This window comes from Peromyscus californicus, unplaced genomic scaffold, assembly GCF_007827085.1.
Source record: "Peromyscus californicus insignis strain IS unplaced genomic scaffold, ASM782708v3 Scaffold_13__1_contigs__length_99412109, whole genome shotgun sequence".
Classification (NCBI taxonomy): Eukaryota; Metazoa; Chordata; class Mammalia; order Rodentia; family Cricetidae; genus Peromyscus; species Peromyscus californicus.
This window is the reverse complement of record NW_026294424.1, coordinates 82,095,730-82,119,987: the sequence shown is the minus strand read 5'-3', so window position 1 is coordinate 82,119,987 and position 24,258 is coordinate 82,095,730. Positions and strand designations below refer to the sequence as shown.

The 24,258-nt window shown below is 41.7% G+C and overlaps 1 protein-coding gene across 1 annotated transcript in view; it reads right to left on the bottom strand.

Annotated features, from left to right (window-relative positions):
• The window catches only part of Npffr2 (neuropeptide FF receptor 2), a 160,643-nt gene extending 157,920 nt beyond the window's left edge, over positions 1 to 2,723 (bottom strand). The window contains exon 1 of the mRNA XM_052735339.1: positions 2,566 to 2,723. The gene's annotated coding sequence lies outside the window, so the exon portion shown is untranslated. The remainder of the gene's footprint in view (positions 1 to 2,565) is intronic.
• Positions 2,724 to 24,258: the final 21,535 nt, after the last annotated feature.

The following is a 24,258-nucleotide window of genomic DNA, read 5'->3' as shown; positions in this document are numbered from 1 at the left end:
AAACAGATTCATCAGTCAAAGAAAATGTTAAACTTAAAAGATTCCTATCACATGGAACTTCCAGGTAAAAGGTTTCGATGAGATAACACACTAACAGTGGCATGTGCTAGGGAACAGCAAAGACTTATTTAAGAGAGCATTCAGTATTTCCTTGAATCAGAAAAGTACTTAACCCTCTATTAGTGTTGTGGATGACCACCTAGCAGCTTACTACCCTGAAAGAGCAGTTTGAGACAATAACAATTATAAACAGTTACATGCAATAGCAACAGCAATAAACACGTCCATTGCAGTTGCAGGCAGACTATGACCAGCTGAAACCTTCAAGACTACTGCATTCCTGTGTTCAGCCCTTAGGCTGGAAGGAATCAAGTAGCTGGTGTGTGGAATACATGGGCTCCATGGTGGGCTCTCCTCAACCAGCCCCAGGCCAGGCAAGCATTTCACATGGCGGCCCTCACAGTGAGCTTCCTACAGCAGTTCCTCTTTCCAACGGAGTTTCAGATATCAGATTGCATTCTTTCCATGTCTTTATTCTATTCACCAAGTAAGTCCAAAGACTTATCCAAGGGGTAGGAGAGACTGGCTGTACTTTTTGGTAAGTGAAGTAACAAGAAGTTTGCAGTATTTCAATGCTAGCACATATACTTACTGTATGTCTACCTCTTGAGGTAGGTAGCGCTAGTATCCGCGAATTTTAGATGAGGACACTGGGGCACACGGGGGCTAGTTAGCCCTTTTAAAGTTAATTGCTGGGAAACACACAAAGTAGAATGACGCACTGGGGCTCCATAGTGGAGTATAATTAGTTCTATACGTGCTCTCTCGACAGTGAAACTGGTGACTGGGTGTATGCAGACAATTTTGAGCAGTGTTTTGACATCCACTACAACTCTCTGCTAAAAGCCTCTCAGGTAAAAGAATTCTCAAGACAGCAATACTGTCCTGCGGAGTACAGATCTTTAAACACGTCCAGATCTTCTAGTCATCATTTACCAAGCTTAGTCCTTAGTATCAGCCCTTAGTATTAAACTGACTTCCACTGTGCTGAGACAGACAGACGTATAGGCGAATAAACCAAGGAGTGAATAGTGAGTGAACATCACAGGCAAATGCAGAATCACTGAAAGGGAAAAGAGGGGAAAACTGGCCCACCTAAGTATCCAGACTTTAATACGGGGGCAGGCTCTTTAGGGTAAAATGGTATTCTTTCTCTGTCTCTCTCTGTCTGTGTCTGTGTCTCTCTCTCTCTGTCTCTCTCTCTGTGTCTCTCTCTCTCTCTGTCTCTCTCTCTGGCTCTCTCTCTGTCTCTCTCTCTGTCTCTCTCTCTGTCTGTCTCTCTGTCTCTCTCTCTGTCTCTCTCTCTGTCTCTCTCTCTGTCTCTCTCTCTGTCTCTCTCTCTGTCTCTCTCTCTGTCTCTCTCTCTCTCTCTCTCTCTCTCTCTCTCTCTCTCTCTCTCTCTCTCCCTGCTGTTCAGTCAGCTCCTTGGTGTCTGTACAAGGAATATGTCGCCTGTGACGTCTCCTGCATCATCTCACCAGCCAAGTCGGTTCTCTTGACTTTCCGTCTGGGAACTGAAGCTCGGGACAATAAACACAGTGCCTCCCTCGCTTGTGTCTCACCATAAGTTGTTTGGTTTGCTGTTTCGTTAACTTTCATGATGCCAGAGAAGATGACATACTGCATAATTAAAATAAATCGTGCTGCCACCATCTACTCAATCAGGCTCTGGAAAACCTACCTGGGCAAACAGGAAGGAGGTAAACAGCAGTTTCCACGGGCCTCTCCCACCAGCTCAGGACTCTCCCTGCTTCTACTCAAACTCTTCATGGACTCTAGGGCTCTGAGACACGGCCACAGTGCCCTAGTTTTATATTATCTTTCAATTCTTTTCCATGTATTTGTATTGCTACGTTTCATGTGATTAATCTCCAAATTGGTCTAATAGTTTAAAGTGATTTGAATTTATTGTTCCCTTTCCCAGAAATACTTGCTTTTGGGGGAAAAATAACATGTGGGCTGAAAGTAGAAGCCAAAGGAATCAATATGTTGTAAGTTTTTGATGTGCACAGATAGGAGAAAGTATTTTATAGCAGGAACTCTCCTTAAGTCTAACTCCCAAGAGATGCTCGAGTCCTTTCCACTCCACCAACCTTGTCAGCATCCTAACCACCTTACAGGGCTCCTGCCTCAAACAGAATTGATCTCTAAGGCAGTGTCCTTGAAACTGTCAGTTCACAGAAACCCGTAAACAAGTGGGAAACAAACACTTTCTTAAGTAGTGTTGGGACAGGAATGATGAAAGTGAGATTCAAAATATTTAACAGCTGGAATGGCATCTGTCCTCACTACTCAGAGTAGGACAATGGCGAGTAAGAAGACATGATGGCTGTGAGCGTCTGGTTCCATCACAGGGGCCGGGCATGCCTGAATACTGCCTGGCTATTGGGAAACAGAACAGCTGAGGGAGCTGGGGAAACCCTTGAAGAGAAGTGAGCAGAGCACAAAGTGGCAGGGTCTTACACACTTCATTCATTTGATTTGATTTGATTCTAATAAACTCACTATTCTCTTTCACTGGCCACTCCAGAGTCAGTTTTTAACGGTACAGCTGCACTGCAATGCGTTTCCCAGGATCTTGATCAGAGACGTGGTGGACAAGTTCCTGGCACATGAAAATGTTTTAAGCAGCATTGCTGTCATCAATCACAATTGGGTAGAACATCACCTACGGAAAGAGATGCACAGCTTTTTTTTTCTTTCTTTCTTCATTTCTTATTATCCCTGAAACATAACTAAAGCACGTGGTGATCTAAATATTGGTATAAAAAGAAACACCTTCTATCAGGAGCCTGCCTATGACACTGGGTTTGTGTGCAGAAAGGAGGTCTCTCAAGGTGCCGTTAGCAACCGAAATATCCACTCACAATCGCCATTTTTCCTCCAAATATATAGGCCCATCACCACCACCTTTCAAGAATTTGAGACCCAGGAAACACGAAAAAACAAACCAAACAAAAAACCTGTAAACTTCAGTCTCTAAACTTGCAACTCTATAAAATCCTAGCCTCCCCTGTCCCTTGCTATGAAATACAGTGCTCTCATCACTCCTAGTCACAAATCTGTTTGAGCATCCTTTCATCCTTTACATGTATCGTAAGGAATACCAATGATGGGGAGATTTTCAGAATTAGGAGCTTTCATGCATAGCCACCTAGTTAAATTGATACATTATTTTCTTTTAAATTCAAGAGCACTGGGTTTTAAAGCAGCTAACTGTATTAAGTGAGGTTTTTGATGGAAGGCTGTAGCTGGAGAATTTTTCTCCAGCTCCCACCGTCAAGTCCCACCAGTCCTGGAGCCCACTTATAAAATAAACACATAGACTCTTACATTATTTAAACTGCTTGGCCTATCATTGTCTAGCTCTCACTCTTATATTTAGCCCATTTCTATTAATCTATACCTTGCCACATGGCTCGTGGCTTACCGGCATCTTCACATGCTGTTTCTCATCATGGCGGCTGGCAGTGTCTCTCTCACTCAGCCTTCCACTTCCCAGCTTTATTCTCCTCCTTGTCCCGCCTACACTTCCTGCCTAGCCAATGGCCAATCAGTGTTTTATTTATTGACTAATCAGCAACACATTTGCCATACAGACCATCCCACAGCAGAAGGCTAACTCTTTTCCCACTGCCCAGCCTCTATTTAAGGTTGCTCCATCCTCATTAAATAGGGAGCTTGAGTTCCTATTTGCATGATGTGGGTAGAACAGAACAAAAAGAGATTTCCAAGGAGATGTCTCTTCTCATGATTTACAGTTCATTTTACTCCCAAAATAGAAAAATCACCTCTGCACCACCTCAGGCAGAAACTGTGTCTCTTGGAAAATAAAGGAAAAGAATATTTCTTTAGTGCCTAAAAGGAACATTAGCACATGACTCATCCCTACGTTAAATCCAGAGGCCCAGATCTGGGCAACACTAGAATGTCTATTCCAGCCTTCCTCTAGCCAGGACCCTCTCAATGAGTCCAGACATTACTAGAGACGTGCCGTTCAAGAGTCCATTCTTCCTCCTTCCACTTTAGTAGACAGAATTCCATGCAAAATTATAGCCCCTGCACAGGCCTCCTCTTCAGGCAGATTTCACTGCTGCTGAACAATACTAACCAACAAGGTGACCAGAGGCACTTGTACCCTGTGGATAGAGTTTATAGGTGTGTGGGTCGAAGTTGAGACAGGTATTATATGTGAAGTCCTCATGGAGATGTGCAAAGTTGGGACTGAGAAAAAAAAAGGGACAGGCCATAAACTGGAGGCTGCCTCATGCTCTTCTGTGAAGGGGCTAGTGAGATGGTACAGCATGTGAAGGTACTTACCACCAAGCCCGACCCCTGAGCTGAAGCTCTGTAACTCACATGGTGAAGTCCCAGAACCAACTCCCAAACGCTGTCCTCTGTCTCTGTCTCTGTCTGTCTGCTGTGGGATGGTCTGTATGTTAAATGTATTGCTGATTGGTCAATAAATAAATCACTGATTGGCCAGTGGCCAGGCAGGAAGTATAGGTGGGACTAACAGAGAGGAGAATTGAGAGAACAGGAAGCTGGGTGGAAGAGACACTGCCAACCGCCACCATGACAAGCCGCATGTGAAGATGCCGGTAAGCCACGAGCCATGTGGCAAGGTATAGATTTATGGAAATGGATTAATTTAAGCTGTAAGAACAGTTAGCAAGAAGCCTGCCACGGCCATACAGTTTGTAACCAATATAAGTCTCTGTGTTTACTTGGTCGGGTCTGACGGCTGTGGGACTGGCAGGTGAGAGAGATTTGTCCTGACTGTGGGCCAGGCAGGAAAACTCCAGCTACATCTGTCTCTGTCTGTCTCTGTCTCTTTCTCTTTCTCTCTCTCTCTCTCTTTCTCTCTCTCTCTCTCTCTCTCTCTCTCTCTCTCTCTCTCTCACACACACACACACACACACACACACACACACACACACACACACACAGGGTGGTTAATGCTCTGAAAAAACCTAAGGATTTTAAACATAAACTTGATTTCCAGTTAGATGTCACCACATATTTGCCCAGTTAGGAAGATGTAAACATCTAGATACATGCTGTGTGGGCCTCCTTTTATGCTTTTATACCAGGGCCTGCAGAAGCAGGGGCAGGGCTGTAGTTTAGATATACTGAAATGGATAAAGCACATGAGTGGCCCTCCCCCACAAACAGTATAAAGCCCTAACCACCTTTTCAAATAGATTGATTTGGGAAAGGGAGCTGTTCCACTGGAACAGAGCTTGAGTGGTATGCACAAGTCATAGACTCAATCCATAGCACTGCAGAGAGAAAGAAAGAAAGAAAGAAAGAAAGAAAGAAAGAAAGAAAGAAAGAAAGAAAGAAAGAAAGAAAGAAAGAAAGAAAGAAAGAAAGAAAGAAAGAAAGAAAGGAAGGAAGGAAGGGAGGAAGGAAGGAAGGAAGGAAGAAAGGAAGAAAGAAAGGAAGGAAAGAAAACAAAGGGAAAGGAAAGAAAGAAAGGGAAAGGAAAGAAGGAAGGAAGGAAGGAAGGAAGGAAGGAAGGAAGGAAGGAAGGAAGGAAAGAAGGGAGAGAGAGAGAAGAAAATGAACAAAATAGATTTAATAAGTATGCAAATCATAGCCTGAGTTTTTTGACTTGTGTTAAAATGAGCTGATGGCTGGCTTCCACCAAAATAAAGTTCCCCAAACTTGAAAATATTTAGAGGAAAGTGGCATGATAAAAACATAAGAACCTTGCACCTGGAATCATATATTAGATTTAGTTACATCCATATGTGTTGGGGGTAGGGCGCCTTATGCACATGCGTGCAGGTGCCTGGGAAGGCCAGGAGAGGACTTCGGATGCACAGCCACTGTTCTTCCAGGCAGCTGTGAGCCTTCTGATGTGGGTGCTCAGATCCTCTGCAGGAGCAATACCCACTCTTAACCTCAGAGCCATTTCTCCAGCCCAGCATTGAAAAAAATCTCTCTCCGTTTTTCTCTCAAGTTTAACGTATTTCTTATAGACTTGGTACAAACTGTATGTTAACCACAGTGCTAAGTATTTAGGCATATTGACTTGGCTACATCCAGAAATAGTTCAACTGATTGGTTGTCGTCACTGTACAGATGTGGTAACTTCAGCCTTAGAAAAACAAATGGTGTAAAGCTGTCTTTTTAAAAAACTGTTTTCACTGAGCTGGAGCGATGACTTAGACATGAAATGCTAAGGCTCACAACTAAAAACTTATTTTTATTAATTCTTTGAGAATTTCATACAGTGTATACTTTGGCCATAGTTACCCCGCCCCATTCTTGCCCCTAATTCCTTCCAGGTACACCCCTCACCACCCTACTCCCCAACCTCCCATCCTCTTCTCTCTGAACACGAGTCCAATTTCTCTATGACACCTCTGACCAACAACATGAAGTGAAGTGTTCCACACCTAGCACTAGGCTTTTTATTTAACAACCAATGGCTTCTGAGATGAGCATCCCCTGTGTGGAGTAAGCTTATAAAGTACTAGGTTTCCATATGACTTTTTCAAACATCCTCAGTGTTAGTCAGCTCTTCCCAAGCCCTCTACTCTGCCCTCCATCCCTCTCCCCAGTTAAGCTTCCCTCCTCACTATTTGCGTTTCCCCCTTCACATCACCTGTGTTCTCCTAGCCCCTCTCTGTAAGGCTTTTCTTCCCCTCCCCAACAACAGTCCCTTTCTACTTTCCTGGATTCCACAGGGCCCCCAAATTAAACACACAAAGATTCCATGCTCAAATCCGCATATGAATATGAGGATCACCTTTCTAGGTCTGTTGTCTTCCACTTGAAAACTCCATGAGGGAAGGAAGTTGACTTGTCACAAAGTCAACCCTGGGGTGAAAACCGGGGGATAGCATCTAAAAGTCTATCATGCTTTCAGGAAAGTTTAACTGATAATGGCCAGGCGGTGGTGGCACACGCCTTTAATCCCAGCACTTGGGAGGCAGAGGCAGGCGGATCTCTGTGAGTTCGAGGCCAGCCTGGTCTACAGAGTGAGTTCCAGGAAAGGCGCAAAGCTACACAGAGAAACCCTGTCTCGAAAAACAAAACAAAAAACAAAAAAAACAAAAAAAAAAAAAAAAACTGATAATGAAGAAGAAATAGTTCCTACTCCTGGAATGGATAACTTAATATAAAATAGTGATTCTGTTCAAATGCATCTGTAAATTCAATGCAATTTCTATTAAAATTCCAAGTGAATTTTTTCCAAGCCCCTCAAATTTTGTTTGAAAATTATGTAAAAATACAAAGTCTACAACAGAGCAAGCCTAAAAAAGCAATATGCAAGAATGTCCATAACCAGGTATTATTGTGACACACAATTCAAAATCATATAAATAATAAGTAGCATAAATAATACACAAACAGATACATGGAACAGAATAGAAAATAAGAAATATGTGGGAACTTATAATGCTGTTATGATGATACCAGATACCAATTAAAAAGTTGATTCTTTCTTATAGTTGGTAGGAAAAATGAATTGAAATCCTGTAAAGCAGCACATGCCGGAGAGGGATGAAGCTGGATGACAAAAGCTGACCCTAGAATATGCAAGCCCCTAAGTTAAATCTCTAGCAGTGAAATTTAGGGGCATGTGTGTGGGCTTCTCTCAGTTGCAGAAAGTAAGACACACCCAAGAATGGGTATGGAGTCCTCAAGGGAGAATTACAGGTGTCTCAGCATTAGCCATCTATACATATAATTTGGATGGTTCTCAGATCACATCTTAAAGGGTTGCTAAGAAAACTTTCCCCTTCCTCTCTCTTTTGATAAGCGAGATAAATGATGCTGCTCTAGAGACACTTTGAATGGAATCGTAATCTGATAAGGGGAAACCATGAAACCTATCATTATACAAGAGTCCATGCCCTCTTCCTACAAACAACATTCTGGTGAGATTCCTAGAAAACTGCAGTTTGTAGCTAGAAAGGGGGAAGGACCTCAAGCAGTTGTTCTTTGGGCTGGAATTCTTGCCTCACTGCTGGCCAGAGAAGAGAAGGGGAGGGGCGATAAGAAAAAGGGAAGGGAAGGGAAGAAAGAGAAGGAGAGAGGGAAGGGAAAGAGGGAGGAAGAAATGAAGGAAGGAGGGGGAAGAAGGAAGGAAGGGAAGAAGGAAGGAAGGGAGGGAGGAAGGGGAAGAAAAGGCAAAGGCAACACAATGCATGCCAAAAAGACTGCAGATAAATTGACAACTTGAAAGATAAATTCTCATGAAAATATATCTGTAACATGTGTGCAAGAATACCTACTTAAAAATTCAGATTAGTTTTAGAATATAAAAATTAAAGTGCTCAAAACAAAAGTTTTCTTTTATTTCAAAAAGAGATTTTTCAGGTTTAATAACAATTCACTTTTAAATTGCTACAATTTAATTAGTAAATTAAGGATATGTGTGTTTATGTGTACAAGTCCCTATGCATATGTATACATGCATATTCTGTATGTCATGTTTTACAGTTTCTACTTCTAGTAGCTAAATATTGATTTAAAATATCGAACTATGATGAAAATGTTTTAAACTTAATTCTTATGATTTTCCACAATAAAAATGTATTTTTAAATTCAAAAAAAAAAAAAAAAAAAAAAAAAAAATTAAAGTGCTCTATCTAAAAAAGGACTGCAAGGGTAACGTCCACAGTCAAATGCAAATGGAGAACACCGTATAATATTACAGATGGGAAAGTGTGCAATGTCTTTAGTATATAACCAGATTGAGAAGAACAAAAATCAACCAAGGAAGAAAAGATTGGTGGGTCCTGTCGCAGTGAGCGGACAGAAAGCCGCCTTCAGCAGCTTGAAGAGTTTTAGGGACCTTGGACTGAGCCAACTGTGGATTTGTGGCTTCCACACTGAAAATGATTGGAGAACTAGCCCATTTATGAAGCAGAATTGGAGACGTTATTGAATACATTTTAACACAGGCTTAAGCACAAGGGTCAGGAGTAAAGCGATGCTCAAGGAAAAAGAATATATACCTGAGAGCCTTGGCGTGGGCTCTTCTGAGAGAGTTTCAGATAATAAGACACACCCAAGAATGGGTATGGAGTCCTCAAGGGAGGATTACAGTTGTCTCAGCATTAGCTGTCAGCATATCATTTCATTTTGATGGCTTTCAGATCACATCTTCAAGGGCTGCTAGGAAAACTTCCTCCTTCCTCTCTTTTGATAAGTGAGCTATGTGATCTTGCTTTGGAGACTCTGGGTGGAATCATAATCTGATAAGGTGAAAACCAAGAGCCCCTATCATTACACAAGAGGTCTGCCTAGTTGTGGTCCTCTTCCGGTAGTGGGAATCTGGAGAGATTCCTAGACAATTACAGGTTCACAGGCAGAAGTGGGAAAGGCCTTAAGCAATTGCTCATTTTGCTGGAATTCTTGCTTTACTGCGGGCCAGAGGCTTCATTTCCTTCTCATGCTCCCCAAATTTTCTCTGCCTCTCTATCCTGCCTCTCCTGCATCCACCCACTGCTATCACTTCCAGGGGATACATCTCTAAAAGATGGGGGCAGCTACCCTGTGAGGAGCATAACAGCGGAAAAGCCTGAGGTTAGCAGTAGGCAGATGGAGTCACACTAAAACACCAGGGAATCGGGAGAGAGAGGGGGCAAAGGAAAGGCTGCTTCAGTGTGAGGAGTGCGGAGTGTGCAGAAGCTGAAGAGAAGACTGAGGAAGAAATAATTTTTAAAAAAAAATTAAAAGGAGCAGGAGCCTTGGGTGTGAACAGTCGTCGCTTAAAAAACAGAAAATGGATGGGGTGGAAAGAGAAAGAGAACCTTTGGGAACAGAGGTGGGAGAAACAGGCAGTAAATGACGGCAACTGGGGAGAGCAGGGGACTCCGCAAGCTAATCTGTGGCCTCAGCACTGAGAACTGATGTCTAACCAGGCAGAGATGAGGACTGAGAAACACGGGTGCTGAGGAGTTCTCTCAGTCCCGGCTGTTCTGCAGGACAGTGACAGGAAGCTGTTTTGAGAGGCTCTACTGTGAAGCTCAGCTTTGGGAGTCAAACATCCCTCAGCTAGCCTATCTCTAGAAGTCCTAGCAAGGATCAGGCACTGACCCAGCAGTGTTGGCATGGAAGGTTAATCTAGTTACTTGAGAAAGACCGAATCGGAAGCTGGAGAGCTCCCGTGCCTGGGATTTAATGGGTGAGAGTTAGAAGTCACTATTCATCTGTGCCATCCGGTTCGGAGGCTTACCAGAAAAGCTGCCAAGCGATTTCCAGGCAGCTAAGTTGTGAACAGTTGAAGATGCCCCTGGGTGCCCAGGAGAGTCTCTGTGTCAGCACAGAACACTGCATCCTCACGGGGCCTCTCGATACCACACCTAGGTACCACATTTGAGTGCATTGGAGACAAGGTCAGCTCCTCAGAAAGCTTGTACACTCCTGGGTCCTAAAATCAGAACAACCCAGAGAGATGACATTCAGCTCTGCACACAACTCTTCGACTTGCCTGGTGAACAACACAAAGCAAGAAACGAGAAGCCGACTAACCGAAACTGCTCCCACCAGGTGCCTCACAGGCCAAGTGGCCGCAGAAAGATGGGCTTGTCCACATGGTAGACCATCCACAAGGCTGGCCTCCTTAGCCCCTCAGAGGACTGGCAACTTATTGTCTCCTCTTTTTAAAAAATACTTTTAATCCTTCTCTTTTGATGTTATGCCTTGGAGCATGTGTTCTCTTTCCTATAGGGACTCAAAATCAGACTGATGGCCTTAAATATTTGCATACAAAGTTTTATTATATTTTTGTAGCTTCCTTCTTTCTCTTTTGTCTTTTATATTCTTCTTACTCTCCTTTAAAAGACAGGGTCTTATCTTGGTTTGTCTTGTTTCCCCTTCCCCTTTTTAAGTTGAAGTTGTTTGTTTCTTCTGCTTTGCTCTGCAGACCACCATGTATCTCACATCTCCACCATCCTGGAGTCCCCACTGAACCTTACTCTTCACGTTCACAGTCACCTCTTAGGGCCTGGTTGCAGGAACTCTACATATTGTCTACATCCTACTACATACTGTCTACATCCTACTACATACTGTCTACATCTACTACATATTGTCTATAAACTACTACATATTGCATACTTCCTACTATATACTGTCTACATCCTACTATATATTGTCTACATCCTACTACATATTGTCTACATCCTACTACATATTGTCTATATCCTACTACATTTTGTTTATATCCTACTACATATTGTCTATACCTACTACATATTGTCTACATTCTACTACATATTGTCTAGCTTTAACAGCTCTCTGGAACTATGACACAAGACTCTGTGACCCCTCAATATTGCATCTTTCATGCCTAGAAAATTAGGACCATGTAGACATTGCTGCCACATTCCACTCAAGATGGACCTACCTACCCTCCTTGGGCCCCAGTGCCATTGACTTTTGCATGCTGATTCTGGGGAAACACTTCCCTGTACGGTTGTTTTTGAGAGGAAATGCTTCAGAGGCATTCTTGGGTTAGGCTCTCTCTTTTTCAAATTTGGGTTTTCACAAGATGAAACCACCTGTGGGTGGGGTCTTGCTTCAAGGGCACCTTTCCTATTGTTCCAGTGAAAAGAGTGAGATTTCTCTTTAATGGTGTTAATTTCTTTAAAAATTACAGATACTAGCCAGGCAGTGGTGGTGCCTTTAATCCCAGCACTTGGGAGGCAGAGGCAGGTGGATCTCTGTGAGTTCACTGCCAGCCTGGGCTACAGAGTGAGTTCCAGACATCCTACTTTATATTGTCTACATCCTACAATGTCTACAATCCAGGAAAGGCTACAAAGCTACAAAGAGAAACCCTGTCTCAAAAAAAAAAATTACAGATACTTTGTCATCCACATTCTCCTTGTCAAAAACTTTAAACTTGCTCACACATCTCACCAAACTACATTTTTCATCTCTTTCTGCTCCACATTCTGCACTCTTTTTCACTATAGACTTGAGTGAGAAAAGTGAAGAGTAACTATGTGTGGTAGTTTGAATGAGAATGGCCCGCCTAGGCTCAGAAATTCGAGTGTTTGGTCTCCAGTTGTTTGTTAGAACTATTTAGGAAGGATTAGTAGATGGGGTCTTGTTGGAGGAAGTGTGTCACTAGGGATGGGCTTTGAAGTTTCAAAAGTCCATGCCAGACCCAACGAGCCTCTCTCTTCCCTGCACCTCCTTCTCCCCTACTCTCTCCTCCTTCCCTACTCAGACTCCAACTTGCTCATAAGATGTAAGCTCTCTACTCTTGTTCCAGAACCATGCCTGCCTGCCAACATGATCTCCACCATGATGGTCATGAACTAACTTGAAACTATAAGTAAGCCCCCAACTAAATGCCTTCTTTTCTAAGTTGCCTTGGTTATGGTGTCTCTTCACAACATAGAAAAATAACTAAGACACCATGAAACAAACTAAAAGCTCCCCTATCTTGAGAAATTCCTTCCTTCAAACAACTTAGTCCATCACCTTTAAATTCAGCTTTACTCAAGTTCTCAGATGTGTGGATTAGTGATTAACTCTGAGTCACCAACAATGTGTCTGTGCTTCATTAAGGAGAGAAGGCAAAGTACCTCCCCTTGGAGTTCTTTAAGGAAGACAAGTTCAGATTTGAATTCTCTACTTCATACTGCCTGTGTCCTCTTTCCTCTGTTGCATGAATCTGATGGCAAAGGCTTCCTTGGGCATCTGAAAGTGAATGGTAACAGTGTGTGCAGTATGAATTGGACATTGTGGGTTATAAAAACCAAGGAAAAAGGAGGACAAGCAGTTTGTGGGTTGTGAAGGATCAAAGAGGAATTAGAAGGAGAAGTAGGGGGTGCATATGATCAAAAATACAATGCATACATATGTAAAATTCTCAAAGAAATATAAGAATATCAACTATAATAAAAAAAATGATTGGTGTGTGTCAAAAACAATTTGACTAAGGGAAAAAGAAACTACTCCAAGTCAATACACAGTGGTTAATAAAATTTTTTCCTGTGATGAAATGGGTTAGTTTTGATACTGACATAGGTCTTTATTAAAATTGAACACAATGTCAGTGGGTGTGGTTGGAGTAGGGAGTCTCATGACTGTAGTGAGAATGTACACATTAACTTGGGGTGGAGGTTGGAATAAGCTCCCAGTGCCATGGTAACATTTTCAAAGACATAAGCAAACAAAAACTACAGATCCAGCCCCACCATAGCATTCTACTATAATGTGAAAGATACACTCCATGTATTATAGCTAGTTAAAAGACACCAGAAGATGGACATATAGTAAGATGGATAAATTTTAAAATCATAGGGTTAACAAAACAATAATAAAAAGAGCCATAAGACTTTTTAGAGACTATTAGCAACATAAATTTAAAATATGGCACTGAAAAGATGGTTCAGTAGGTAAGAACACTTGTTCATGAGCATGAGGACCTGTAGCTAGAGTTTTCCTGCCTGGCCCACAGTCAGGACAAATCTCTCTCACCTGCCAGTCCCACAGCTGCTCAGACCCGACCAAGTAAACACAGAGACTTATACTGGTTACAAACTGTATGGCCGTGGCAGGCTTCTTGCTAACTGTTCTTACAGCTTAAATTAATCCATTTCCATAAATCTATACCTTGCCACATGGCTCGTGGCTTACCGGCATCTTCACATGCTGTTTCTCATCATGGCGGCTGGCAGTGTCTCTCTCACTCAGCCTTCCACTTCCCAGCTTTATTCTCCTCCTTGTCCCGCCTACACTTCCTGCCTAGCCAATGGCCAATCAGTGTTTTATTTATTGACTAATTGGCAATACATTTGCCATACAGAACATCCCACAGCACTTCCCCTTTTCTTTTTTTTTTTTTCAAAAAGGAAGGTTTTAACCTTAACAAAGTAAAATTACATATAATTTGGGAATTTGGACGTAGCTTCTCTTACTACTTCCTGCTGGAGGGGGGTTATGGTGATATTTTATTTGTATTAAAATATTATTTGTATGTTAATAAATAAAGTTGCCCGGGGGTCAGAGCTATTAGCAAGCCATAGGAAAGCAGGGCAGTGGTAGTGTACGCTTGTAATTCCAGCACTTGGTAGGCAGAGCTGGGTAAGTCTCTGTGTGTTCAGGGATACAGCCATTATTGGATACACATGCTTTTAATCTTAATACCAATCATGGAAAACCTGGAGGCCTATACAGACAGGCTGTGAGGAGGCGGTCATGTGGTTGGGTTTACAACCAATGAGAAGGCAGGACAGGAACTATATATAAAGACTTTAACACAGGGGTAGCTCTGGTTCGGAGAGGTAGGACCACCGCAGGAGGAAGGGTAAGGTTTTAGCTCTTAGCTCTGACCTCTTGGCTTTCTTCTTTGCATTGGTTCTGTGTTTATTATTTAATAAGAAGGTTGGATACATCTACAGGGGGTGCTGTATCTTATGGGGACACAAAGAAAATTTTAGAATTATGGAATAGTCCATGAGGGTATATCGTCTGAGCCAGTTGCCTTCAAACCATTCTGGATGTTGGATCATCTGGGCCATGGTGTTATTGGAGACCTTTCAGGGGGTCTTGGCTGGTCAAACCTGATGTATCTTAATCTGGAACAAATCCATAGCCTTTGGCTTTCTGTGGGAACAAAATCAGAGTCTCCTTTCCAAAGCAACACATCCTTATATCCAAATTTTGAAGCCAAGGTATCTTTAAAATATACATATTGGTTTAACTCAACATCTTTTACCATCAAATGTTTTTCTGCAGTTAAAAATCCCAAAGACAACACAATCCAGATTCTCTGTGTAATATCCATTTTTACGTGGCTTATTTTTTATACTACCTTTACTGTCTCTTTAAAGACTTTATTTTTAAAAACTATTTATTTCTTTATATAACTGTATATATTCCTTTTTCTCTCTCTTTCAAGCCTATGTATATTTTACACACATTGTAAACTATTACATCTGAATCTGTCTTATTGTGAATCTATTGCTTTAAACTGCAGCAGCTGTGGCTGCTGGCTCCACCCACCTCAGCTTCCCAACATGGCGGTGGTTTACCACCAGCTCTGGGAGCTATCAGGGGTCTATGCTTTTAGTCAAGCAGCGTGTAGCTCAGAAACCACTTTTTTTGTTTTATACTAGCAAAGGCTAAATCCACCACGCAGCTTAATGTGCCACTTGTTAAGGCCTCATTCCTGCCATACGGAGGCAGGTGGAGTGCGCACGCTAGGAACCCACCAGTAGCTCAAACCGGCAGCTGCCGCTCATTTGAAAGAGACAATTAGGAAGCTATTTTAGCATCTTTTTTCTCAGCCCCACATTGGGCGCCATTTGTAGCTAGAGTTTTCCTGCCTGGTCCACAGTCAGGACAAATCTCTCTCACCTGCTAGTCCCACAGCCACTCAGACCCGACCAAGTAAACACAGAGACATATATTGGTTACAAACTGTATGGCCGTGGCAGGCTTCTTGCTAACTGTTATTACAGCTTAAATTAATCCATTTCCATTAATCTATACCTTGCCACATGACTCGTGGCTTACCGGCATCTTCACATGCTGTTTGTCATCGTGGCAGCTGGCATTGTCTCTCTGACTCAGCCTTCCACTTCCCAGCTTTATTCTCCTCCTTGTCCTGCCTACACTTCCTGCCTAGCCAATGGCCAATCAGTGTTTTATTTATTGACTAATTAACAACACATTTGCCATACAGAACATCCCACAGCAAGGACCTGAGTTCAAATCCTTCACATCCATATGCTTGCAACAACCCTAGCACAGAGGGGTAGAGGAAGGTGGATCTCATGAGCTCACTGACTAGTCAGCCAAGCCAAACCGTTGAGCTCCTGGATGGTGAAAGACCCTGTATTAAGGCAATGAGCCAGAAAGCAATGGAGGAAGACATCTACACACTGCATGTGTGTAACACCTGTACATATATATATATATATATATATATATATATATATATATATATATATATATATATTTTAAAATACATTCATATGAAATAAAATTTTATATTTAACAAGAATATATGCTTTGCATAGGAATCACATGAACTAGGAAGAGAGAGATGGAACATTGAGACTAGGGATAAATTAGGCAAGAAAAGGGTCTCAAACAAGACAAAGATGATAATGTGACTGAGCTAAAGAGTGTGATAGACATTATAGCAAACCTTCCACTCTTGACCCAGTAGGAAAGAGAAGCATATTCTAATTTGGAGAAGACAATTGAGTCTAAAAAATGCTATTCCACAATAATAGTACATTTCAAGAAACTAGAGAGAAGACTTTGAAAGTTTCAGCATAAAGCAAGCATAAGTGTGTTGGGGATACAGCTCAGTCAGGAAAATGCCTCCTAGACAAGTATGAGGAACTGAGTTCCATCCTTGGACCCAATGTAAAGCATAAGTCAGGCATGGGTGACAGTATTTAGTCTCTGAACTTGTGAGGCAGATTCCCTGGGACTCCCTGGCCCACCAGCCTAGCCTAATCAGTGACTTCTAAACGAGTGAGAGACACAGTTTTGTAAAACAAAGTGGACAGCTCCTAAAGAATCCAAGGTTGTCCCCTGGCCTCCGCACACAAGCACACATGCACATACAGTGCACATATATCAGCAGATGCACACTCATACACACATACACGCACACACACACAAAGAAATAAAATGATAAATGATTGAGATGATTGAAGAGAATGATATATTTGCCCTGTCTTATACATGACACAGTACATCCATATTTTGAAACACTGTACTGTTATCCTATCTATATGTACAATTTTTATGGCCTTATAGATCATTTTAAAAAGAAATGTAAGAAAAAACAAAACATCATGTACAGAATGTTATTGTTTTGTTCCTATGTAAAATGTAGTTTGAATGCACACTTTCCATGTCTTTTCCCATGGTCTGAGATATAGTATGGTATAATATGATTTCCCAAGAATTCTCCAATGAAAATTCTCTATGACTCTGCTGCCAGCAATTCCTTTGCCCATGCAGAGGTCACCACAAAGGTGTCTCTGTCAGACCAGTGGGGCTAATGTCCTCTGCTTGGCGATAGGTAGGCAAGGAGTGAGGAGTTTAGCACTATCCTTCTGCAGCTGAAGAGCAGCCTACTTCAATCCATCTTTTCCTCTTGGGATACCAGCCATCTCCAACACATTCTGAGGAAGAGAAAGGCTACTACTGTCTTCCCTGAATTACTTTAACGTCAGTTCCTCTGTGGCAGCATGGCTCCAGATAGGCTAGAACAAAGACAGACTTGACACACTCAGGAAAAAAAAAAAAAACACATTCTTTTCAAGATGCTGAAGCGTTATTGCCCAAGGAAGAGAATTAGTTCCAAATGACTGGAATGAAGGATGGGCCAAGACTGATGGTACCTGACTCATGGTACCACTTTGCAAAGCCTAAACTTTGTTAATTTCAAGACCACTAACTAGAGCTGGATAAAAACAATTATTTTACTAGTTAAACAAAAAAAAATCATTACCACATGCCAAGCATTGTCCTAAACACATGTATCCTCACAAATAGACTGTAAGATAGAGATAATTAATGTTGCTCTGAAGTTAATTGGCTGGATAAAGGCCAGCCATATCTAAAGTCCATTATTAACTTCCTATATTTTGTGTGGCTTTGTTTTAAAAGGGTTTTGTAGCTGTTGTGTTTCTTTTTTTCCCTGTTCTAAAAATGTTTAAAAATATTTTAATGTTTTTAAAATTCTACAAATTGAAGATGATGATATTAGATGATTGACGTGAAGATGGGAAGATGCTGGGTGATGGCTTCCACTTTCAGAATAACAGAGCTATACACAGAGAACTACAAAAGGGGGTAGAGTTAGTAAAACTCTATAAAACCTCTCACACAATGGAATTCATCCACCCAAAAAGATTTTTCCTCTAACAGGAGTCTATGTTTGTCTCTGTCCAAGCTCCCCCGCTGTATTTCAAAAGAAGAGCACCAAATAATTAGATTTTACTTTTCCAGACAATTTTAAGAAAAAAAAAAAAACTAAAAAGTGTGACCAAAAGAAGAATCTACTCTTTTATGTCATTATCCTTACATGTCCGTATTAACAAAACTGCTCTTCAGAGCATGGTAAGTGTTAACTGGATGTATCTTGCAATATTATTATGTATCTTGAAATATTATTAATATGTATAATAAATCTCAAAGGTAGCATTAGAAAGTGTCTTCAAACAAGCTTCTTTGAATATGGCTGCAAAATTCTTCTAGCACTCTGATTACAACAGCACTATGTGTATTTGATAATGCATGTATTATGTGTATGTAGCATGTACATTCACACTGTGTGTATTGTTTGTATGCACTGTGTGATCTGCAATTGTGTGTATTATATGTATGCACTATGTGCATTTGTATACTGTATGTATTAGGTTCCACTCTTTATCCTCTAACACCCTTTTCTTTCACTGTGGGCAATGCAAACTGGACTTGGTTTTTGTTTTTGTTTTTTTTTTCTTTTCTTCTTTTCTTTGGGGGAGAGGTCACTAGGGGGAGGTGGACCTGGGAGGACTGGTAAGTGAGTGTGATCAGTGTGCATTATGTGAAACTCCCAAATAATCAATAAAGGTATTATGTTTGTAAAACAAATAAATAAATTTTCACCAGAAGTCTATTTTTAGGCGCCTAAGAAATGGAAACTTAATCTAGATTACTGTAGAAGATTCTATATATGATCGTATAAACAGATTCAGGCATAAATATATCCAGACATCAACTTATGCATATACTCATATCGCACACAACCTCTTTCCTTCCACGAGTCTGAGAGCTGGCAGTCAGAATGAAAATATGCTTAATACTGTCTATGCTAGAGGATGCACAATCCTTCAGGAAAAACACTGAGCTTTGGATCCTCGAGTGCAAAGGGCCTCTTATTTCCTATTTGTGGACTATCAGAGGAAAAGACCACTGAATGATAGTAGAGACTGGAGTTTGATTTCCAGTTTTATATGCCATGGGAGCTGGAAGACATCATTCAGTCTCTTCACTCTCGCATCTTATCTGTAAAGTGTTGGTAAACAACTACAGAAGTTCCAGGAGGACTTCTCGTCACTGGTAACCACATTCACTGATGACACTAAACCATATGGGGGAAGGACAGAGAGACAGAGACACAGACAGATGTGGTCTAAAGACAGCTGGCTAGAAAATGGAGATTACTTAGTTTATCCACTAGATGGAAGCAAATTCCGGCTAACTAACTGATTCCGTCGCTCAACATCTTGGACAGTATCCTGAGCGCTGCTCTCAGAAAGTAAGTGAAAGAGCTTCATCACACTGATCACAACCTTGAGTTATGCTCACGGCTCTGTCATTAACCACCTACATGATCCTTGGCAAAATAACCTGTCAATATTTCTAATTATCCTAGCATAAAATCGAGTCTCTTTGAAGAGTTTAGTATCATTACCATAACAAGAATGAGACTCATTGAAGTAGTACTGTCCTCTTGACCTCCCTGAGTCATTCAAACTGTCTGAAATTGACACAAAGAAAACATATTTTTTATCTGAGCTATTGGGCTGTTAACATTTTTTTAGTTTCCTCATGGATAAAATGGGAAAGTAATGGTGTCTATTTCTTCAAGTGTTTTACAACTAAAGACGACACCACGAGGAAAGCTGCTAATAATGTTCATTACTTTTGTTGTTAGTTTTAGCGTGTGTGTATGCGCACACACACACGGTGCACATGCTACTATTTTCTTTCATAGCATAGTGACTCTCTCATGGTATTGGTCTCCTCTCTGTTTTGATATTTGTGGCCATAAACCAGTAGCTGCAGACTGTTTTATATATAATATATATATACATATATATGTGTGTGTATGTATATATATATATTATATATAAATATAATATATTATATTTATATATATATATATATTCAAAGAGTACACAGCAAAGCCATGGATCCAGAAATACCTCAAAGAATCCTTTCTGATACACACTGCTGCAAAAAGATCAAGTCAATCCTCACTAAAATCCCTTAACAGGACCTTCTCCAGGCTGTTTAGTATAAATTTTCAGCCTGCAGATTATCATACTAAAGAAGACTAGAGTCCCTTGAAGATCTTAAGGTACAAATAATGAGCTTCCAAAATGAACAAAATCTCCAAATACAAGTAAGCAAATGATAACTCATCTAGATTACAGAAGCCAGTGCACATGGTTAGTCCTTGAATTAGCTCTATTTATTCACCATATTGATCAATTACATTGTTTCTACAGAAAGAAAAAGTTGCTATATAGTTTGAAGAGAGTTTCCAAGTCCTCTTATGTCGAGGTTTATTTTAAGGAGTGTGTTGTGTGTGTGCACATTCATACATGTATGCATGCATGTCTACCCACCACAAGGTGCTCATAGAGGCCAGAAGGAGTCTGATTCCCCAGGGAGTAGGAGTTACAGGCGGTTGAGCCCTTCAACATGGGTGCTAGGAAGTGAACTTGGGTCCTTTAAAAGAGCAGCAAATATTTTAACCACTGAAATTTCTCCAGCCCCTCACGTACTGATTTAGACTAGAAATAAAATGCTGAAGAACTCAGAAGAACCAGGTCTTTGAAGTAAACAAAATTCCTAGGATCCACCCTGATTCTTTGTCCTTGTAAGCTGTCCTCACTTGTTAAAGCACTTGATACGATAACCTTGCAGGATTAAAGTGAAGAACTCAGCAAACACTGGCTGTAGTTACTACCAGGAACCTTCCCCTTACTCCACCCCCTCTTTTTCTAAAAAGCTATATTAGAACAAGTCTTTCTGTTCTCTTTTTCTGTTGCGATTCAGTGCCAAGCATGGAACTTATTCAACAATGACATAGGTACACGGAGATATCGTGTTCTGTGTAACAGGGTGAGCCCACGACAAGATGTCAACGCTCAGAGGGAGTGGTGAGCAGAGAACTTGGCCAAGCCCGGGGCAAATGAGGTGGAGGATGCAACCTGGACACTCAGGACAGCTCAGGTCATGAGAAAGCAGAAACGGGTGGGCAAGAGCTAAATCTAGAAACATCTCACAGCTCTCATCCTTAGATGTCAACAGAGATGAAGACAAGAACCTGAGGCTGCCTGGAAGGAAGCGAACCAGGAAAAGAATGTACCAGACTATCTAACAAGGCAGTGTGTCTGGCTCCTACATTGCTGGTTTTGTTGGACCAAAGAGGCTTCAACTATGCAAACAGGGTATTTGATAACTGTCCTTCATTGCTTACACCACCTTTAAAGAGTGTAATAAATACAAATTAGAAGAAAAAGAACAAGCTGGCCTCTGGTTATGTGTTCTCTAACTTGGAGGAAATTTGATAACACGGATCCATTACCAGTGACTCATTTCACAGGATCACCTGGGGCAGAGAGTCAGCCAGACCCAGTGATCAACTTGGAGCTAGCCACATTTACTCTTAGGGAATGTGTGTCTTTGTTACTGCTGTGGACCACACAAATGAGTAGACAGCAGTGAGAAAGCCTGTGATGATCTGCTCCATGACCAAAGTGCTAGATGATTCACCCTCTACCTTTTGTCACTCCTGACCTTCAAGCTGAAGTTTGGTATAAGTATATGAAAGAATTCAACAGTCTGAAATAGAAACTAAGCCAGAATACAGGCCCCAAACGGTTGTAGATTCCCTGTGTATCTATTACAGTTGGTAGCTTGGAATACCCTGAACACCATGCCAGCTGCAGAAAGTAATACAGAATTGCTCAATAAACATGACACCGTAGGTAGGAAGATAAGAGATCGATACTGTAGACCTACAGTTGGCATCCACTGTCCATGAAACCGGGAATGACTCACTTACTGATTATTTTTCTTACTCATAACTTAGGTTAATTGTCTCTAAAGTCTATTTCAGAGTCATTTTCTTCCTCTAAGCTGATCATTGGGAGGAGAAAACCAGATTCTCCAGGGTCAACTTCCTTGATGTTCATCCATTCCCACGCAGAGTTTTCCCACCCTAATCCACATACTTTTCAGTGTGTGAGCAGCTAAACTGCTTACAGGAGATTTGCTGGTAGCATAAATGCAAGAAGGATTCCAGCAAATGACATGTAATCATCTTCCGTGCACGTCAGAGCGGTGGAGATGCTCACCATTTCAACATCCTCCGAAACTGGCGAACTAACAATCTAAAAAAGAAAAAGTTTAGCAACTTAGAGTAAAGCCACAGAACTTAGACAAAGCGGTCTTCGGGCTTACTGGCAGGTGTTACCTGAAATAGTGATGCAATTGGCAAGTGTTGACGAAGCCAGCCCTCAACAGACAGCTAACTAGTGAAGATAGGTCTACCAGGGTGGAGTTCTGCAACATGTAGCTTGCAGTTCTGTGATACTAAGGTTTACAGAAAATGATTTTTCTGAATTGAAAAGAACCACAATTCATTAATGTAAGACTTTCAGGACAGCCTGGTAGTGACAGGAGATGGTGAGTGTGGGAGTTGAGGTGGCCCTGGGTGAAGCTGTTTAACTCTGATCCCTAAATAATCCCATCAGCACCATTCCCCTGGGGTACTCAGTGTTCTCCGCCAAATTTATAATTGCGAAGGTCATTCGGTTCAAAGCACACCACCCTCCGATCTAATAACATTTCTGCCTAGTTCCAGCAAGATGGAATAAGCACATTCTACCATTTATCTCCCACTGACTGTAGTATAAAACCTGCAATCCACAAGCAGATGTTTGTAACGCGTATAGCTTTTCAGGGAAGAGGAGGCTTTTAGTGGGAAGGGGACTTCAAAATGCCACTGAACCACCAGTGTGGAGTTCACATTTCCCCACTGATGCCCCATCCTTAACTCCAACCATCCTAAATCTCTAAATGATCAGTGAGAACAGAAAGATCATTTGATAGTTTATCTCAGTTTTCAATTTGATAAGATCTAGAATGTGGACCCCTGAGCCTGCCCGTGGAGGACTGTCTTGATAAGGTTAATTGAGGTTTAAAAACTTGGGACAGCGCCATTCCCTGGGCTAGGATCCTGGGTTATATAAAACAGAGAAAATGAGCTAAGCATAAGCAATGGCTGTCTTCTCCCTGGCTGTGGATGTAATGGGTCCAGCTGCCTCAACCTCCCTGCCTTGACTTCCCTGTCATGATGGCCTGTACTCTGAATTGTGAACCCAAATCCCTTCTCTCCCATTGCTTTTGTCAGGGTATTTTATCACAGCAACAGAAGAGTGGGTAATAGGGACCTCCCCCGAAGAGCATCATTCATGGGCTCCCAGACCTCACAAGGATTACTTGCCAGAATTCCTAATTCTGAGGAAAGAGATATGTCCTCTCCATGGGGAGAGCTTTGACCCCCAAGACACGAGAGGATGGGTGAACCTCACAGTCCTCCTGCTTATCTGGGGACACAAAAGTTTCAGGTAAAATAGTGAAGACTCTAGCTGTCTGAGGAAAAAGAAACTGAGGATAATTTCAGAAAAATGGAAAATGATGAAATCATGCAGAAACAGGAGCTTAGGGCCTCACCTCCCGGGCTTATCCCATACTGTACATGCATGGATCTGGCCTTAATCATACCAAGGACTCTGAAAACTAAAAGTCAAGCATTTCCAAGGCCTTAAACTGGCCACTGAATGGTACACACAGGGGTTAGGTCTAAATGCATAGCAAAGATTCTGAAAACCAACACAAAGAAGAGAACATTTTCATAGATCGTGCAGACACTGGAACAGAAAATAGTGAGTTCCACTAAGGAGTCCATATCATATAACGTTGAGAACAGAAATGAAATATGTGGACCAATTACTTCAAATCTATAAACTGTCTAAACCAGTGGTTCTTTTTTTCTTTTTTTATATTTTTATTTTATAATTAATTTAATTTTACATATCAGCCATGGATTCCCCTGTCCTCCCTCCTCCCACCCCTCTAGCCTTCCCTGTGAACCCACCCCCCATTCCCACCTCCTCCAAGGCAAGGTCTCCCCTGGGGATTCAGCCCAGTCTGGTAGATTCAGTTGAGGCAGGTCCAGTGCCCTCCTCCCTGAACCAAGGCTGAGAAAAGTATCTCAGCATAGGCCCTAGGTTCCAAAAAGCCAGCTCATGCACTAAGGACAGGTCCCAGTCCCACTGCCTGGGGGCCTCCTAAACAGTTCAAGCTTATCCAGAGGGCCTGGTCCAGTTCCATGGGGGCTCCTTAGCCATTAGTTCACAGTTCATGTGTTTCCGCTAGTTTGGCTATTTGTCCCTGGCTTTT